Source organism: Protopterus annectens, chromosome 11.part0, assembly GCF_019279795.1.
Source record: "Protopterus annectens isolate FY-2018-M chromosome 11.part0, PAN1.0, whole genome shotgun sequence".
Taxonomy (NCBI): Eukaryota; Metazoa; Chordata; order Ceratodontiformes; family Protopteridae; genus Protopterus; species Protopterus annectens.
Window position 1 is genome coordinate 1118509899 of NC_056745.1, and position 18712 is coordinate 1118528610.

General features: G+C 43.2%; 1 protein-coding gene and 1 non-coding gene across 2 annotated transcripts in view; both read right to left on the reverse strand.

Moving 5' to 3' along the window:
• Nucleotides 1–18712, reverse strand: part of CCDC77 (coiled-coil domain containing 77) — a 743168-nt gene that overhangs the window by 490767 nt on the left and 233689 nt on the right. The window lies entirely within an intron of this gene.
• TRNAV-UAC lies at nt 10114–10186 on the reverse strand. Its single transcript has one exon. It is a non-coding gene; the product is annotated as a tRNA-Val (tRNA).

Genomic DNA, 18712 nt, shown 5'->3' on the forward strand with positions numbered 1-18712 from the left:
AACCTCTGTAGTGCCTTTTTAGGTGACGACAGGCTTATAAATCTTTCAGCTTTACAAACAGAATCCATATAACATTAAGGTATGGCCTACAATTCAGCCTAAAACATGATTTGTTGGACACCTTACAGAGGCTATTTAATATCAGCCTCAAAGCAGGCTTCACACCAGATGAATGAATAATGAAGGACAGCAACACCCATGTACATAGCTCGGTCTTCATCAGAACTGGGTAATTACAGACCTATAAGTCTAACCAGCCTCATCTGTAAGGCTATAGAAAGGATCATTATGGAATTAATATACAAGGATATGGGTAACCTATAGACTCTTATCCCAATTCAGTTCAGATTTGTCAAATGCAAATCTGCCTACTTAACCTGATTGACGTCTATGAAAAAGTTACTGTAGTGGTGGATGAGGACATATTGGTACACACCACATATTTAGACCTTGCAAATGCATTCAACACTACCCCACACTCTGGTATCAAAGATAAACTCTCACAGCTAAATGTAAACCTCTATGTAACTCATTAGATAAAAAAATCAGCTCACAAACAGAACCCAGCAGCTCTACCGCCATCGAAAAACACCTGTCACTAGTAGTGTACCCCAGGGTTCAGTCCTAGGCCACTCTTTGGCATTTACTTCTCAGTGTCCAAAGCTAATATAAAGGGCTTGTGGATGACCAAGCCTGCAGATGACTGCTAACCTGGTGCCATGATAACATCCCCCCAGGCATCATGATCCTCCAAGAGGGCCTGCCCAAACCATGGACTAAAACTAAATGCCAAGAAATGTATAATCGTATTCTTCAGCAAGCAAGACTCCCTTTATAATGAACACATTAGCAACACACCCCTGAAAATTGATCAGGCATCTGGGGAACCTATGTTGACAACAAACTGTCCTTTGATCATCATGATCCACTATTACAAGAAGTCCTTTTCCATTGTGTGGCTTGTAACTAATGGTATGGCATACATGGTCCAGGGAAGTAATCATTCCGCTATACTAAGAACCCAGTAAGCCAATCATGGAGTATGATACCCCTTTCAATATGTATTTGTTCAAACACATCACAACCGGAATGACCACAACACTTCACTTCCTCAGTAAGAAATCAAAGGCCTAAATCATAAAACCTATAAAGACCATCTCAAAGCCTTTCAGTATCATACAGGTTACCGAGAGGCAACATCTGCCACATACAGAGCCTCAACAGACAATATCCTTTCAGACCTATTATACATTTACAAATCCAGTGGTTACATAAATACATGCTCAAGGGATCTCAATCTCTCCTGCACACAGAACATGTTGGAGGAAAAGGAACAAATTACAGATAATTCTGCTTCTGCGGAACAGTCTTGCACTCCACACAAAGCAAAGTACTCTTTAAATATAATTTGGACTATATGGATAACTGCAAATTCGTCCCTTGTTTAAAACCCTTGTCTATCAAGGATGGGGGAAACATATCCTTGTTCTGCCTGTCTCTGAGTTATTTGTACAATAAATGTAAGGGATAAAAGCTATCATGGGAATGTAAGGCTAGGTTTCTTAAGAGCCACACTGATTAATAGCCTAGTAAGTACCTATGAACTTATATGATGGTGTGCTCCATGAGCAGAGAGATTTGTCATGGGTAGATTCAGCAAATACAGCTTTGTCCACTTCTACATTCACAGCACTAAGCATCACTAAGCACATCACTGGCACTAAGCATGGAGGATGCAACACTAAGGGACCTAGACTATGCCCTGACCACTTCATAGTAGGCTACACACCAAATGAGGATAGCCATGAGATGTCCACAGTGTGTGACTGGGAACAGGGATCTTGAGGATACAATCTCCCCACAGTGTCCTTCAAAAATTATACATAAATGGGAAAGCTCTCTCTGAGGTAGTCTCAGACCACAGACCACACCACTCAGTTCTGCACTGGTTGTGGTGGCATCATTCTGTGCCTATAGGATGTGTTCATCTGCAAATTTGATGGTTGTAGAGACAGCATAGGTGAAGGGCAGGAACTGGGGTAATAATACCCTACAGCACACCAGACCTTACTTTCCTCCCTGCAACTCATGGAAGCTGTCAGCACCAACCACCAGCTGCGCTATTGGGAAAAACAGCAATCTGGGCTGCTTTGTCAGCCAACTCTTCAACTACTACAGTATTCTGAGACTGAGGGATGGATTGCATAAGCAATGAAGCAATGCCTATCATTTATTTTATTTAACATTTGTTTACTGGGATACTCCGACTGGGTTAAACAAAAACCTATTTTCAGCGAAGGCCATGGAGAAAAGCTTCACAAATAGAAATAGAAACAGAAATACACAGCAATACAGTGATATTATAGTTGTTGCATATATACATTACAACATACATCATTACTAACAGGCAAAAAGAAAAGGATTAGAATATAACATAAAACCTGCAGAATAGCTGTGGTGCTCAAAAATGTCATGCTGATCATTTGATAGCACATATTACAGAGAGATTTATAAAAAAGAAGGTTTTTAACTGAACTAGCCAGGAGTAGTACATGTACAAAGCCAAGAGTTAGTAAGGAAGCTTTTGAGCAAATGTTTGAACTCATAATTAGTAGTAGTTCTAAGGTTTAATGAAAGTGAGTTCCAATGTTTTGCTACATGATGGAAGTATAGGGAATCTCCAGCGGTATTGCTTTGGTAACCTGTAATAAAGCAAGCATTACTTGATCGAAGGGAATTTCTGGTTGAATGAATTTGGAGAATGTTTTGTAGTGCGGGTGATTTGTTGGAATGATATATTGTGAGCCATGATTAGCTGATTGTACAAGAGAAGATGTGGGAGTTCTAGCCAAGACAGTTTTTTCAATATGTCACAGTGGTGTATATGATTTGGAGAGTCAGAAGCAAATTTGGCAATGTGAGATTAATAAGAATTGGAGAAGCATATAGGAGAGTTGATAAAAGATGAGTTCTGGCAATAGCTATCCTAGAGGTGTTGGTTAGAAATTTTTTGTTCCTGTACAAAGTACTCATTCTTTTGTGAACTTTAATAGTTTGAGACATGAAGGTCAAATCTTAGACTGTTATCAAGGGTGCTGCCTAGCAGTTTGGTTTGTGTGTTGGTAGTGATTATAGTGCAGTTACTAGCAGTGATGAAGAAAGTGGTAGTGGGGGAGGGCTCTGGAGGTTTGGAAGACCATGAGTTTTTTTTTTTATTTTTTATTTTTTTGGGGGGGGGGGTTACGTATGAGGTGAGATTCTTATAGCCAAGATTCTATTTCAGAGAAGGACTTTTGTGTGACTATCTGGACTTGAAGTGTTGGAGCATGGCTTATAAGGGTGGTGTCATAAGCATACTGAACAACAGTTGCTAGTGGGCTGGCAGTGTTTAGATCATTGGTGAAAATGCTAAACAGAAGTGGGCCAATAACGGAACATTGTGGCACAACTAGTGTGACTGGGAGAAGGGTGGAGAGATTATGTTGCCATATAACTGCTTGTTGGTGTTCTTTTAGGTAACTTTGGAACAACAGGACAGCAGATGAATGAAGGTTAAGGTTAGAACATTCAACAGTTTATGATGGGAGACCATATAAAAGGCCTTGGACATGTCTAAGAAGACCGCAGAGACAAATTTGCCCTTAATATGGAGTTTATAGATAGCATTGGAAAAGTTAAGGAGTGCAGTAGTGATGCTGTGGTGGAGTCTGAAACCATGTTGAGAGCTGGCAAGAAGGTTATTGGAAATGAGGCACTGAAGGAGTTGGGCATGAATACATCTTTCAAGGATTTTAGATATAGGGGTAAAACAACAGGCCTTCAACTTGTGAGCTCTGTAGAGTTGCCACCCTTGTGTATGGGGATAATATATGCAATTTTCCATTGCTTTGGGATATACTGCTCTGCAATAGATCTATTGGTCAGAATTGATACAGGGTAGGATATGGCTTCTGCTGCTACTTTTAAATATTCAGGAGGTAGGTTGTCTGCTGCAATAGTGGTGGGTTTAAGTTTCTGTGGTAGTTTTTCAATAGTTTTTGTGGATACAGGTTGAAAGGAGAATGATGTACTATTTGGGTTATGGGAATAGGGTGTGGTTGGTGAGTTAGAGTTCTTGTTAATTAGAGGCAATATACTTTCTCTGTGAAGAACTTGTTAAATTTTTCTGCAATGGTACTAGAAGAATTTGAAATATTGAGGGAAGGACTTGTTGTCTGGCCTGGGTGAAGGATGGATTTAATAGCTCTCCAAAAATGTTGGGGGGTTACGTTGGTGCTTTAACTATAAGTTATTGCAGTAGCTATTTTTCACTAGGTTAATCTGATGTTTAGCTTTATTTCTAAGTTGCTAGAACGCTAGTCGATTATTATGCGTTTTACAGGAATACCATAATTGCCATGCCTTATCTCTTTCCTTTAAGAATGTCCTTGTGTCATTGGAGAGTCTTGATGTAAAGTTAGATTTACAACAAATTGTTATAGGAGGTGCTAGTCTGTTAAGAATGTTGAGAACAGTATTATTGAAATATTCTACTGCTGTATCAAGGGGAATGTATTTCAGGAAAGTCCAATTACACTTTTTTAGGGTTTGTATAAATTCTAGGGAGCAAATTTTTTCTTACTACATATATGGCAAAATATGTTGAATTTGATGAGATTTGGATGTTGCCTAAGTAGGTAGGTAGGCATATGGCCACTAAGACTCCCCATAATGTTGGTAGAGGTTAGGTTTATTGGTTAACATCCAATCTAGTGTAGATTGTTTTTTATCAATCCTGGTGGGTCCCTGCATAAGGTGAGTGAAACCAAATAGGTTAATGAAGTTTTAAGGGGTGACTGAATTACAGGAGGACCAGTCCACATTAAAGTCACCCATTATGATGGTTTCATGAGCTATGGTGTTAGAAATGGTTTGAAGGATACTCTCAGTAATGGGAATATTATTGCCAGGTGAGATGCAGACGGCCATAATGGTAAAGAATTTATTTTGGTTAAGTAGAAGCTTGGTTGATAAAATATCTGTATTTTCTAGGTTGGGTCTGGTACAAGTGAAAGGTTAGTCTTGTACATTATGGCCAATCCTCCACCTTTTCATTCTTTCCTGTCCACCCTAAACAGGTTGTATCCAGTAGGGGTTATTTCATTGTCAAATATAAGTGGCTTAAGCCATGTCTTGGTGAGGGCAGCTATATCAGGAGAGTAGTGAGATAAAGTAGAATGCAATTCTTGGACTTTGTTTACTAAGCTTCTAAGGTTTAGGTTAAGGAGCAATAAGTTTGAACCTTTATAAGATACATTGAGTAGGTTTTGTACTTGCTGAGGTGCTATAGGAGTGCTATTTGGACCGGGATTAGGATGTATACCACCACTAATTATGAGCCTTGATGTGACTATATCTAGAGTATGTAGAGGTTTGGATATAAATGTATGTTGTTTGAAGAACGATAGTTTGGAGTTTGGAGCTAATAGAAGATTAGATTGGTTTTAGTAGTATTAGTGATAGCTGATGCAGTTTGAAAATGGATGACCTTGGATGGAGTTGACTTGAGTAGCTTTGTGGCTGATGACTGGGGGAATTGGGATAAGGTGGTAAGATGTTAGGTGGGCAGTTATGGATAGAGTGAAGAAAGTGATGGTGCATATTAAAGGAGCTGTCAAGATTAAATAGTTTCTGGAATGACCAAGACTATTAATTGAATGTGAAGGGAGAGGTAGGATTTATTGTGGAATAACCGTTTGTAAGAGAAATAAATATAAAGCTAGTGTTAGAGTTGTGAATAGCAGTATTAACAGGGTGTGTTAATTTATGTTGCTACTATTGCCTGGGTAGATAAACTGGCTGGGTAGTCTAATTGGTTGTCCTCTGGGGTGGGAGTGGTCAGGATAGAAATAAATATAGGAGAGTCAGGGGCAGGTGAGAATGGGGGCAGGGTAGGGGAGCAGAGTGGAGCCCGAGTGAAGCAAGGGCGGAAAGGAGCAGGATGAGCCTTGGACGATCATGTTCCAGAAACAATTTACCAATATACCTTTCAGTCAGGTATGTGTCAAAGTTACTACTAGCCTACTTCAGTAAGATATTACAGTCCTGAAGAAATTATATAGGAGAAAAACAAAAAAGTAAAGGAACGAAAGGAGACTGAGCTGTGACCAAGGGCAGCAAGGTCCTGGCTAGCAGCTGAAACAGTACAGTACCAATGTGTGTCAGTGCTACCATGGCCATATACCATGCCAAGCTGTGGCAGCTATCATCTTCACACTCACAAATTTCACTATCAGGCATGCCACCATCTATACTGGAGGACCCAGACACTGAGGCACCTGGAGAAAAAAAGACAGGCATTCATGTGCATTGATTTTACTTCACCTCCCAACCTCTTAACACAAGGAATATGGACAAAGCCAAAAATAATGGGGAAAGGGGCAAAAATAGGGACAAACTTGAAATTTTACTCTTCTAAACTTAGAACACTGCTAGAATAAAATGATTTATGCTAGTATGCTTTTTCTGATGGATAAGAAATTAAACTTAAATGTATGTCATTATTTAGTGACTATAATCCTCAGTGATTTGCCAAACAAAAAACTTTATGAGGAAAAAATCTGGACATCCTGAGAAAATCTAGATAGTTGAGAGGTTTTTACTACTTTGTGACACTTCCAGATCAAAATTAGGCTACATTTATAAAACGGAATAGCATGCAAAAATATAGGACATATACCTTCTGCAGATGATTTTGCAGCTGAAGATCTGATGTGTCTGTATGAACATACGAAACATACTCAATATGGGTCTGGTTCTTTCTCTGACATGTTGTACTGCATTATATTTGTATATATGTAAGGGAATACCCACTTGGGGCATTGATAGTAACATTCATGGTGATTAGTGAAGCTCTCAGCATTAATATCACATCCACTGTTGGGTATGACATTGATACCAGGAGCTCCTCTTTGTTGGTTAGGGGAGGACTGTGTAGGCAAACTCCCCCAGCCATGTCCCTTCATTACTCTGCATGCAAGTTACCTCTTTATAGGCAGACAGATAATGTCAGTGACCCCATGGCATAGCTCCTCTTCTGTTCAGTTATGACCACTGTCATTTACCAACACAACAAGGTCCCACCAAGCACACTCTCACAGAAGCCAATCACTCTTTATCATAAGGAGGATTTTCAACTGCCATCATGGAGGGCCCGGACCAACATGTCACTCACTACCTTGGATAACTTCCCCATCCTCTTCCACTGATTCAGTGTCATCCTGCTCTGTGAATGTGAAGATAGATGTATGTTAAGCTGTTGGACTGTAATATCCATCACACCCACATCAGAGGTATTTCATCACATAACTCACAGGTAGCACGGACTGAACACCTGACCCACACCGAAGCACAGGCCTGCCAAATCGAAACAAGCAACAGCCAATTCTAGGTGTGCCCCTCTAACTCCCCACACAATGCAGCATGCACCAGCGAAACCTGTTGTTGCAGTCAGACTTGATCTCTGCAGCTTGAAATATGTTCAATGTGTCATGGCTTCACAACATCACACATACAGCCTCCAGCACACATGTAGATGGCTATAACCGTGGCCCCTTGTACTTAATCTGTCCCAATTTGACCATAGTCTACTGGTGTGAGCTCCAAGACCTTAGAAGATGTACACCACAACATTAGGATGAGACCCAATGTAAGCCATGCATTAGAAGGTCCATAACACCCAAATCCTGGACTCTAACACCATGACCCTGATTTATTACACCTCATTTCATACACTTGCCATACAGTTTTGTGGTCCCTCTCTCAAAAAAAAAAAAAAAAGACAAGTAACACCAGGGAATCAATACTGGACAATTTTCAGCCTCTACCCAAACAAAGTACAGTGGTGTACACTTACCATAAATGTAGATGTTAGAGTGTATTCACTGTTGCAATCATCACATTTGGGTGTGTTTATCCCTCCCAGGGTGGCCCGAATACCAAAGGCTTAGCATTTCTGCATCAGTTGCTGTCGCTCCAGGAGTGAAGTCAGGTCGTCAGTGATATAAAAACAGGCAGCCGATGCCATTGCATCAGTTTTTCTTTCCCTAACTCTCAGGAGCCCCGAGCTAGGTTATGGTGGAAGAACACCACCAGTAGAAAGTAAATACCAAAAGTTCCTTGTAAAGGGGGGGAAGACGAGGAGAATTGAGGGAGGGAAACCAGGACTGCAACAGTGAACACACACAAACAACTACATTTATGGTAAGTGTACACAACTGTGCTATGTTCTTCATGTTTCACTGTTGCAGTCATCACATTTGGGTTGATTCCCAAAGCTGAAGATAAGGCTGGAGGCAGTCAAGAAGACTGGGGGCTGGCTAGGATGCCCTGTAAGACTGCAGTGGCAAAGCCTGCCCTGGATTTGGGGAAGATAGGCAGGTGGTAATGCTTGGTGAAGGTATGAACAGATGTCCATGTTGCAGCCTCCAGGATGTACCTGGTGGGGACCCCTCTGAGGAAAACTGCAGAGGTGGAGGTTGCTCTGGTGGAATGTGTCCTGATCCCCTTCGGGAGAGGTTTTCCATGCTGTTTGTAGCAGAAATGGATGCAATGTGCTATCCATTTGGAAATTCTTTGTTTGGATATGGCCTTGCCCTCTGCTCCTGCAGTGAAGCTGACCAAGTGATCAGTTTTTCTAAAAGACTTAGTCCTCCCTAGGTAGAATCTGAGCTGTCTGTGCGCATCTAGAGAGTGCAGAATCCTTTCCCCCTTGTTTTGTAGGTTAGGGAAAAAGGTGGGCAAATGAATGGATTGGCTGAGAGCCACACTGGACACCACTTTTGGCATGAAGGATGGGTTAGTCCTGAGGGAGACCCTGTCAGCATGGAAAATGATGAATGGCTCTACAGCCATAAGTGCTTGTAGCTCTGATACTCTTCTAGCTGAAGTGATGGTCAGAAGCAAAGCTGTCTTCCAAGAGAGAAATTTTAACTCTGCTGAAACTGCAGGTTCAAGGGGGGGGGGGGGGGCAGGGTGAGCTTTTCCAACACAAAGTTTAGGTCCCAAGCTGGGGTAGGAGCTCTTTTGGGTGGCCTCAAGTTGTTAGCCCCTCTTAGCAACTGTTTAATGAGAAGGTGCGAGAAAAGAGGTGGCTCTAAGCTGAAATGAGCAGAGATGGCAGAGGCATGAATTTTAATAGAAGAGAAGGATAGACCCTTGTGTAGTAGGTCTGTCAGGTAATCCAGGATGAAAAGGTAGGGAGGGCTGTGCCATTCCAGCTCCCTTAGCCTGGATACAGGTGCAAAACCTTTTCCCCTTGTCAGCATAAGACTTTCTAGTGCTGTGGCATCTGGCCTCACGTATAACATCTAGAAATGGTTTGCTTAGAATGACAGCTTGAGGAGAGGTCAGGGAATAAGCCAGGCTGCCAGACTGAAGGTCTGCAATAGGGATGCATGAATTATTCATTCCTCTGGGTCAGGAGTGTTGGGATCTGAGGTAGGTGCCATGGTGGCAGGGGTGACAGGCTGCGCAGCAGTGGGTACCAGTGCTGGTGTGGCCAGTCTGGGGTAATCAGTATTGTCCTCGTTTTTTTCTCCCTTATTTTGAGCAGTACCCTTGAAATGAGTGGTAGAGGGGAAATGCACAGACCGAGAGGTTTACCCACTGGAAGGATAGAGCATCCACTTTCCAGGCTTTGCTGTGAGGTTTCCTGCTGCAGAATTTGCTGAGCTGATGATTGCAGTGGGAGGCAAAGAGGTCAACCTTTGGGGTGCCCCATTTCTGGGTTACAAGGGTGAAGGTTCTTTGGTCTAGCTGCCACTCGTGTGGGTCTAGCAGATTTCTGCTTAAGTTGTCTGCCAGAGAGTTTAGAGAGCCTGGCAGGAATTGTGTTAACAGGTGTAGTTGCATGGCTGAGGCCGTGTGTCAAAGGGTCATGGTGAACCTGCACAGAGGATAAGAGTGAGTCACTCCCTGCTTGCTGATGTACCACATTACCGTGGAGTTGTCTGTTTTGATCAGTAGAGGCCCTGGGGAGAGAAGGGGTCTGAAAGTTGTCAGGGCATGCTGAACAGCTAGCATCTCTTTTTGGTTGATGTGCAGATGTATTTGATTTGGGCTCCATTGGCCCTCTGGTTCCACTGGGGATTGAACCCAGGACCTTCTGCATGTAAAGCAGACGTGATAACCACTACACTACAGAACCTACACACCTAAATGTGATGACTGCAACAGTGAAACACGAAGAACATCAACAAAGTTGAGCATTAGTAAACACACACTCCCCCCATCTTCAAGCATCATGGCACAATGAACAAATTCTGAACTATGTGGACACCTTCACACGTACTAATCCTGCCTATATAACAACCACCATGGATACACAATTTGAAAACTAATTCTTCCCCCCAACACCCATCAAACAGGGAGACATACTGCCAAATTCAGAACCCTATGTTCCCACCCACGCAACACAGAAAAACAGTTTGAAAATTGTATACATCCACGTAATAAACAGGAAGACAAATGTTAGTAGACAATGTTGAACTTTCAGTCTATGGACTCCTTACAAGACCTGTGTCCCCTGCCTCTTATAAACATAACGTATGCTGTCAACAGTAAAGCACTGCTGCAATGAACTTCATAGCCTAACAACCACCCTCCAGTATCTCCCCCAGTCATTAGTCAGTTGTTGACAACGCACCATCCCAACAACTCTTAACACCATCAGTACAATGTAAGCTATTTTGTTTTTTGCCAGGGCAGGTTATCGCGTTATGAGCAGACAGATCACGTCAGTGACCCTATGGCATACTTGCCAAACACACAGTTCCAGTGAACTGTGTGGTTGGATACCTGTGATATGTGTACAGTGGATATTACAGCTGTAGAAGTTTTGAACACCCTAGACAATAGCCTTTTGCACAGTACTTTCTTTGCTCAGTGTTGGAAAATTCTTTAGTATGATGAGCACTGCAACAGCCACAACTGTAATTATTACTCAGTTTCAAAACTCATTACATTAATATAAATAACAAGTAAACAGCTCTGAACCTCACTGTTTTCTCAAAACACACTGGGCAAAGGTTGAGCAAAAAAGCTTGTATGTGATAGTGTACCTGCAAGGGTGACCACAATGTGCATGCATGGCTGGATTTTTGTCCCCAATGGGCAAGTGGATATACTGAACTTTTTTAATAGCTCTTAGAGATGCTGAAGAGCATTTGTCAAATAAGATGCGAGTTATACAGCCTACAAACAAGCATCTCTTTGTGCCATTAAGACGCAAAGTACAGTTTTGTACCTACCATAAATGTAGATGTTCGAGGATTCCATTGCTGCAGTCCTAACAATTGGGTATAGTCCGCATCCAGTCGGCCCGAATACCAGAGTATAAGGCTGACGTCGGTCATGGCGCATTAGACTGACGTCAGTACGTTAGGGTACTAATGCGCATGACCGGCGTCCTATCCTCAGTCTTTTCTTGCCCCAGATGTCAGAAGACCCTAAAAGGACAAGGCCCAAAAAGCCTGCACCAAAACATGAACAATATATACAAAAATATAAGCAGGTAAGCTCACCTACACTACCACCCCTAAACACAGAGGGAAGGAGGGAGGGTGGACTGCAGCAATGGAATCCTCGAACATCTACATTTATGGTAGGTACAAAACTGTACTATGTTCTTCGTCTTCCATTGCTGCAGTCCTAACAATTGGGTAGAATCCCAAAGCAGAGGTAAGGGAGGCTGGTAAATCATAAAGAAGCAGGAGCTGACAACATGCCTTGCAAAACAGCTGTGGCAAAACCAGCCCTAGACTTAGAGTAGATAGGAAGGTGATAATGCTTAGAGAAAGTATGCACTGAACTCCAAGTAGCTGCTTCCAAAATATCCTTAGTTGCCACCCCCCGTAGAAATGCTGTTGAAGTGGCAGTAGCCCTAGTGGAATGAGGCCTAATCCCAGCTGGAACCTCCTTGCCATGATGGGAATAACAAAATGCAATGCAAAAGCCAATCCACCTAGAAATAGTTTGTTTTGACACAGGCTTGCCCTGCTTGAACTCAAAGCAAAAGAAACAAACAACTGCTGAGACTGTCTAAAATCCTTAGTCCTGCTTAAGTAATAACGCAATTGCCTGTGTACATCTAAAGTATGCAAAATCTTTTCCCCTTTATTCTGGGGTCTGCATAAAAAGTAGGCAAATGAATAGTCTGGTTTAAAGCCACACTAGAAACCACCTTAGGCATAAAGGAAGGATTAGTACGTAATGATACCCTATCCTTATGGAAAATCAAAAGGGCTCGACTGCCATAAGGGCCTGCAACTCAGACACCCTTCTTGCAGAAGTAATAGCCAACAAAAAGCAGTCTTCCATGACAAATATTTCAATTCAGCAGTAGCCGCAGGCTCAAAAGGTTGTAGAGTAAGTTTTTCCAACACAAAATTGAGATCCCAAGCAGGAGTAGGAGCTCTACGTGGGGCCTTATATTCTTTGCCCCTCTAAGAAACTGCTTGAACAAAGGATGTGAAAACAAAGGTGGGTCACAATCATAGTGAGCGAAATTGCTGCAGCATGAATCTTAATAGAAGAGAAGGACAACCCTTTGTCCAATAACTCGGTAAGATATTGAAGAGCCACACTCAAATTAGGCTCAGAAATCTCCAAATTCCTTGCTGCACTCCAAAATAAAAATCTCTTCCATTTTGCTGCGTACACTCTCCTTGTACTAGGTCTAGCTTCCATAATCACATTTAAAACTTGTTGAGGAAGTTGAGACCTGCTGTGTTTCAACACAGAATATGCCAGGCTGTTAGATGAAGAGAGTGAAGCTTGACATTGAGCAGATGACCGTCCTCTTGAGATAACAGATGAGGAATCAGAGGTAAAGGCCATGGAGGCTTCTTTACCAGACTCCGTAGTAGTGGGTACCAGTGTTGCGAGGCCAATCTGGAGCTATCAAAATCATCCTTGGCCTGTCTTGTCTGACCTTTAATAGCACCTTTGGAAGAAGAGGCAGAGGTGGAAAGGCATACACATGAAGATTTTCCCAACTGAAAGACAGAGCATCCACTTTCCAAGCTGTGTGATGAAACCCCTTTGTGCAATACTTTGGCAGCTGGTGGTTTAGTGGAGAAGCGAACAGATCTATGTCTGGAGTTCCCCATGACACTGTCAATGTCTGAAATACATGAAGATCCAGTTTCCACTCGTGGGGATCCATGATTCGTCTGCTTAACACATCTGCTAAGGAGTTCTGTGCTCCTGGCAGAAACCTTGCCTGAAGAGTTAGTTGCAAGCTTAGCGCAATCTCCCATAAAATCATTGCTTGCCTGCATAGAGGATAAGAATGTGTTCCCCCTTGCTTGTTGATGTACCACATGACAGTTGTGTTGTCTGTTAGAATCAACACCTGTCCTGGAAGAAGTAACTCCTTGAAAGCCAGTAAAGCGAACTGGACTGCTAACATCTCCTTCCTGTTGATATGTAGATGCTGTAGTCTGGCAGGCCACTTGTCTTGTATCCACTTTCCAAGTAGATGAGCTCCGCAAGCAATGTCCGAGGCATCTGTCGTTAAAATCTGACTCGCCTCTGGCCGGGTCACAGAGAGTCCCTTGTTTAGGTGACATTCCTGAGCCCACCACAAAAATTCCCTTTGAAGGCAAGGTATTATGGGAATGACAGTGTCTAAATCCTGGCAGTGCTGTGTCCATACATTTTTGAGATACCATTGTAACTTCCTCATATGCAGTTTGGCATTGGGAAGCACCAGAATACAAGATGCCATGAACCCTAATGCTTGAAGGACTGTCCCTGCAGTCAGCACGGACTGATGAGATAGATGATGGAAGTAAAGTGATAGACTCATTTGTTTGTCCGGGGTTTAAAAGGCCATCTGGGCTGCTGTATTCAGTCTCACACCTAGAAAGCACATGTCTTGAGAGGGTACTAGACTGGACTTTATTTCGTTCACAGAATACCCTAGGCATCTTAGCACTGCTATAACATATTCCAGATGCTGTAGAAGGTCTTCCTTTTCTTGAACCAGAATCAGGCAGTCGTCTAAGTAAGGATAGATTTGAATTCCTTGTAGCCTGAAGTAAGCTATCACTGGAGCCAGAACCTTGGTGAATACTCTGGGCGCAGTAGATAAGCCAAAGGGCAATGCAGAGAACTGATAATGAGAATCTCCAGCTCGAAACCGCAGATACTTCCTGCAACTGAGCCTGATAGGCACATGAAGGTAAGCTTCCTTGAGATCTAAAGTTACCATCCAGTGATCTTTGCCCAGCAGAGGTAAAAGCTGTTGTAACGTCAACATCTTGAACTTGGGAATGTCCAGATAAGTGTTGAGGAGAGATAAATCCAAAATTGGTCTCCACGTGTTCCCCTTCTTTGGTACTAGGAACATGCGGGAATAAAATCCTAGGCCCCTTTCTGATACAGGGACTGGCTGAATGGCCCCATTTTGAGTAACTGAGAAACTTGCTTGTGAGCCTCTTTTCTTTGTGGAGGAGGAACGTCTGGCATGCCTTTGAAAGGGGGCATTGTATGGAAATAAAACCTGTAACCGTGGTGAATAATGTCCAACACCCATCTGTCTTGAGTAATTAAATCCCAATTTTCTTTGAAAAGAGACAGTCGTCCTCCCAAAGGAGCTGCCAGACGAGAATCTACTGGCAGCTGAAAAGGCAGGTCATTGGGTCTGCTTACGAAAGGACTGACCCCTGCCCTCACTAGAAGTCTGAGCAGGTGAACTCCCTGTTCTAGACCTAAAAGAACCTTGAGCCCTGCCCCTACCACGTCTAGACCTACCCCTAGACTGGGAGTCATAAGCAGGATAAGTCCACCCCTTAGCAGGCCAATTTCTACTAAACTTGGTGGCTGTACCTGCAAAAAATTCTTAACAGTTTGCATAGATCTAGCTTTGTCCTCCATTTTCTTTAAAACTGCTTCCACAGGCGAACCAAACAAAACATCAGACTGTAAAGGTGCATCCAAAATCCTTGTCTTAACATGCTCAGCCAAATTCTGATCTCTTAACCAGGCATGCCTGCGAAGAACAGAACTAGTGGCAGCCACCCTCGAGGAGGCCTGCACAGCATCAAAGCCACATTGCAAAGAATGCTTGCCCACTTGTTCAGACACATAAACCAAATCCAGCAACTCTTTACACTCAATACCTTCCGCCAAAGCATCCACCTTAGACTTCAATTGAGAAAGGAGATAATTTTGATATTTCAGCATGTGGAACTGACAATTCAATGCTCTCATGGCTAGAGTGGAAGAAGTATACAGTTTCTTACCCCACCTATCCAAAGCCCTAGCCTCCTTGTCAGTGGGAACAGGATTTCTAACCACAGAGGCTTTAACACCTTTAGGCCCCTGAGAAATAGTTTCTGGGTCCGCCCTAGGACTCTTAAACAAATACTTATGAGCTTCAGGCACCCTATAGTACCTATCAGGTTTAACAGGAGCAGGAGGCAAAGAATCAGGGTTCAGGGAAGCCTCTGCAAAAACATCTTCCACCACAGTCAACACAGGAGGTATAGCTAAGGGCCTATGCTGGGGTAAAACAAGAATTCCCTAAGCCTCTTCCTGGAATCAGAGTAATCCTGGCCTTCCCATTTAAAGTGCTCCCTCATGGAATGCAGAGTCTCTGAAAATGAAAAATCCTCAGGAGGAGAAGCCGAAGGAGTGGCATCATCCATATCAGAATCAGAATAAGGAGGATACTCCTGTAAATCATCCGCAGAGGACTCAGAAGCCTCTGAACCGTGTTCAAAACTGGCAAACTCCGGCTCCACCCTAGGCCTCTTAGCAGGAGGGCCCATAGAACCTCTAATCATAGTAATCAAATCTTCTGCCATTTTAAGCATATGTTTCTTAGGTACAGAACCCGAAAAGCTAGGAGAAGCCCCCACTGAAGCTGAAATTGGCCTACCTCTAAAAGAAGCTTTAGCAACAGAAGGAGAGGCTCCAATTACTGTGGGACAAGAGGGAAGAATAGGCCCTTGAGAAGCCCCTTCAGCCTGGCCTGCCTCCTGAGATGGGACAGCCTGGAACAGTAAAGTTTCTGCCGGAGACTCCATAGAAACTCCTGGCAAAACCTCTGGCTCCACTGAGCCTCCTAAAGAACCGACGTCCGGGACTGCCGGTTCTTCAACCCTAGGCTTCGCTGTTTTGTCCTTGCGCTTCCTGGACGAAGCGAGCGTCGGAGCATCCGACGGCATTTTATAATTGCAACGTTTCCCAAACACTAACCTGGCACAGTCTAACCTCCTCTTAATAGTGCGTTTGTTAAACCTAGCACAAGAGCGGCAACCAACAACGTCGTGCTCAGGCCCTAAACAAGGTATACACAAAGTATGGAAATCCTTATGCGGTATCTGTTTCCCACAAGAAATACAGTTATTCACTTTTTCTGACATCCGGTTAAATACTGAGGCAAGAAAAAACCAAAATGTTCCCCAACGGGGTACTTAGCCAACTCTGAGTCGGTCTGAAACTCCGGTTTCGGAAATATCTCAGAACGCCAACCTGCACTTGCAAAACTGCTTCTGCATCGGACCACGCGGCAAAAAAGACTGAGGATAGGACGCCGGTCATGCGCATTAGTACCCTAACGTACTGACGTCAGTCTAATGCGCCATGACCGACGTCAGCCTTATACTCTGGTATTCGGGCCGACTGGATGCGGACTATACCCAATTGTTAGGACTGCAGCAATGGAAGACGAAGAACATCCACCACCTCCAGTGGCATTGCAACCTGTCTCACAGGCTTGCTACCAATTTTTACACATTCTGTAATGACAGAAATGTGTGCTGGTGCAAACATGCTACCATATTTTTTACACTGTAACCTGTGAAGTGACAATGGCTTTCAAGTGGTGCACTTAGTTTCAAGGATATTTCTACACGCAACGTAAAGAGATCACAGGAAGCATATGCTGAGGGACTGTTTATGAGATTCTCAGTGTCAGGTGGATGCCTGGTACTGCCTTGCCAGTGGGAAGGACTACTGAAAAAGGCATCAGCTGCTCAGGTGACCAGTGCAGGCACCACTACAGAGACCTAAAAAGGTGCCAAATTGATCCCTTCATCAACATGAAGAAAAAATTAGGAAGAGTACTCGAGTTGTATAGTAAGTACACATGAAAGGTGCATTTTACTGATGTAATTCATAATTTCCAGACAAACTGCTGGATATACACCGTGTAAATTTTCTTTCATCCAGATTGAGAAAAATAGGCTCCTCTTTCAGTAGCATATAGACCATCTCTCCATTCCATATTTTATTCAGTTAACTGGGTCTCCAGCTGCCCTCAGACTTTTCTCTCCACTGGGTGGTAAGGGATATCCAGAGTTGGGGGCTGACTTGCAGTGGTCCATAGTGGTTTGGTGGTCTGTCACCTGTGGATGTGTTGTTGCACCCTCAGGCAACACTGCTGGCAGGTTCTAATATGCTACCCAGAAGGGGTTGGAGGACATGGTGACAATAGCGGTTGACGGGTGTTTTGACATCCACACTGACTATATGGAGAACATCCTTGTATGACTGCCAGAGTCACATCAGTGCCTAACTCTGTCCAACATGCCAGAAGAGGCAGGGCCCAGCAGGGAGGGCAGTCATGGAGTGGTAGTCTGGCTGGGTGCTGGCCTGGGCAGTATGAAAGAAAGCCATCACCTCATCCTTGCCCCATTATGGTGTTCAGCTTACTTTTGTCGCATTTCCCTACCCAGTTTGTAGCCCATTCCTACCCAGCACCATATTTCCTTCATCTATCACTCTCCATTGTGTTGCCCCCCCAACACATTTTTTTTATGTTGGCATCTCACCTCTTGACCTTTGTCAGTTTTCTGTGCTTGTCTGTACCCACTACCATCCCTATACCCTCTTTCTTGAGGCCACCTTTCCCCTACTTCCTTCTCCCTCTACCCTGCTTACAAAAACAAAAAAAAAATCGGTACACTTCCTACGAAAACATACTACATCTTTCTCACCCCATCCCAGCCCTGCCTCCCCTTATCGTCTCCTTCCATGTGTTCTGCTGCCTGCTCTTTCCCCTTTCTGATCATATTCTACTCTCACTTCTTCTTCATTTACATTAAATAAATTGGTAGGGATTTTAGTGGAAAGCCCTTATTATGGCTTTCAGTAGCTCCCATAATGCAATGATTATGCACATATGGACACGCACAGGTCTGCTATATGCACACTACTGGAATTCACAGGTCATGTGATTGTTATTGCATAGTGGTCCTGTAATCATGGTCTGTGCCATTTTCTGCAGCAGATTCACATGTACCTAGTCACAGGTATGTTTTATGCTTGCTACTGTGACTTGCAAATCGCTTGACTGTCATTGCAGTATGTTCCTTTATTCACCGTCTGTGCAATTGTTTCACTAGTGGTTTCCTTAATTAGTTAATCACCATGCTAAATGCCTCTTATTACACTGTTAATTATTTTGGGCTGCTTTGTATAACTTTAACCCTGATAGTTAACTAATGCATGGCTGCATAAGCATTATTTATGAACAACAGGGAATATTCTGGAATTATGAGATATTTTTTCCTGGGAAACTAAAAGATCACTGTCCCTGATTAATATCACTAACTTCAAGGCTGATAACAGGCTCCACTGGAGCACAGCTGAAGTGGAACCCAAAGCGAGATCATGAGTGAGACTGATAGGCATAAATATGCCAAAAGTGACAATGTAATTT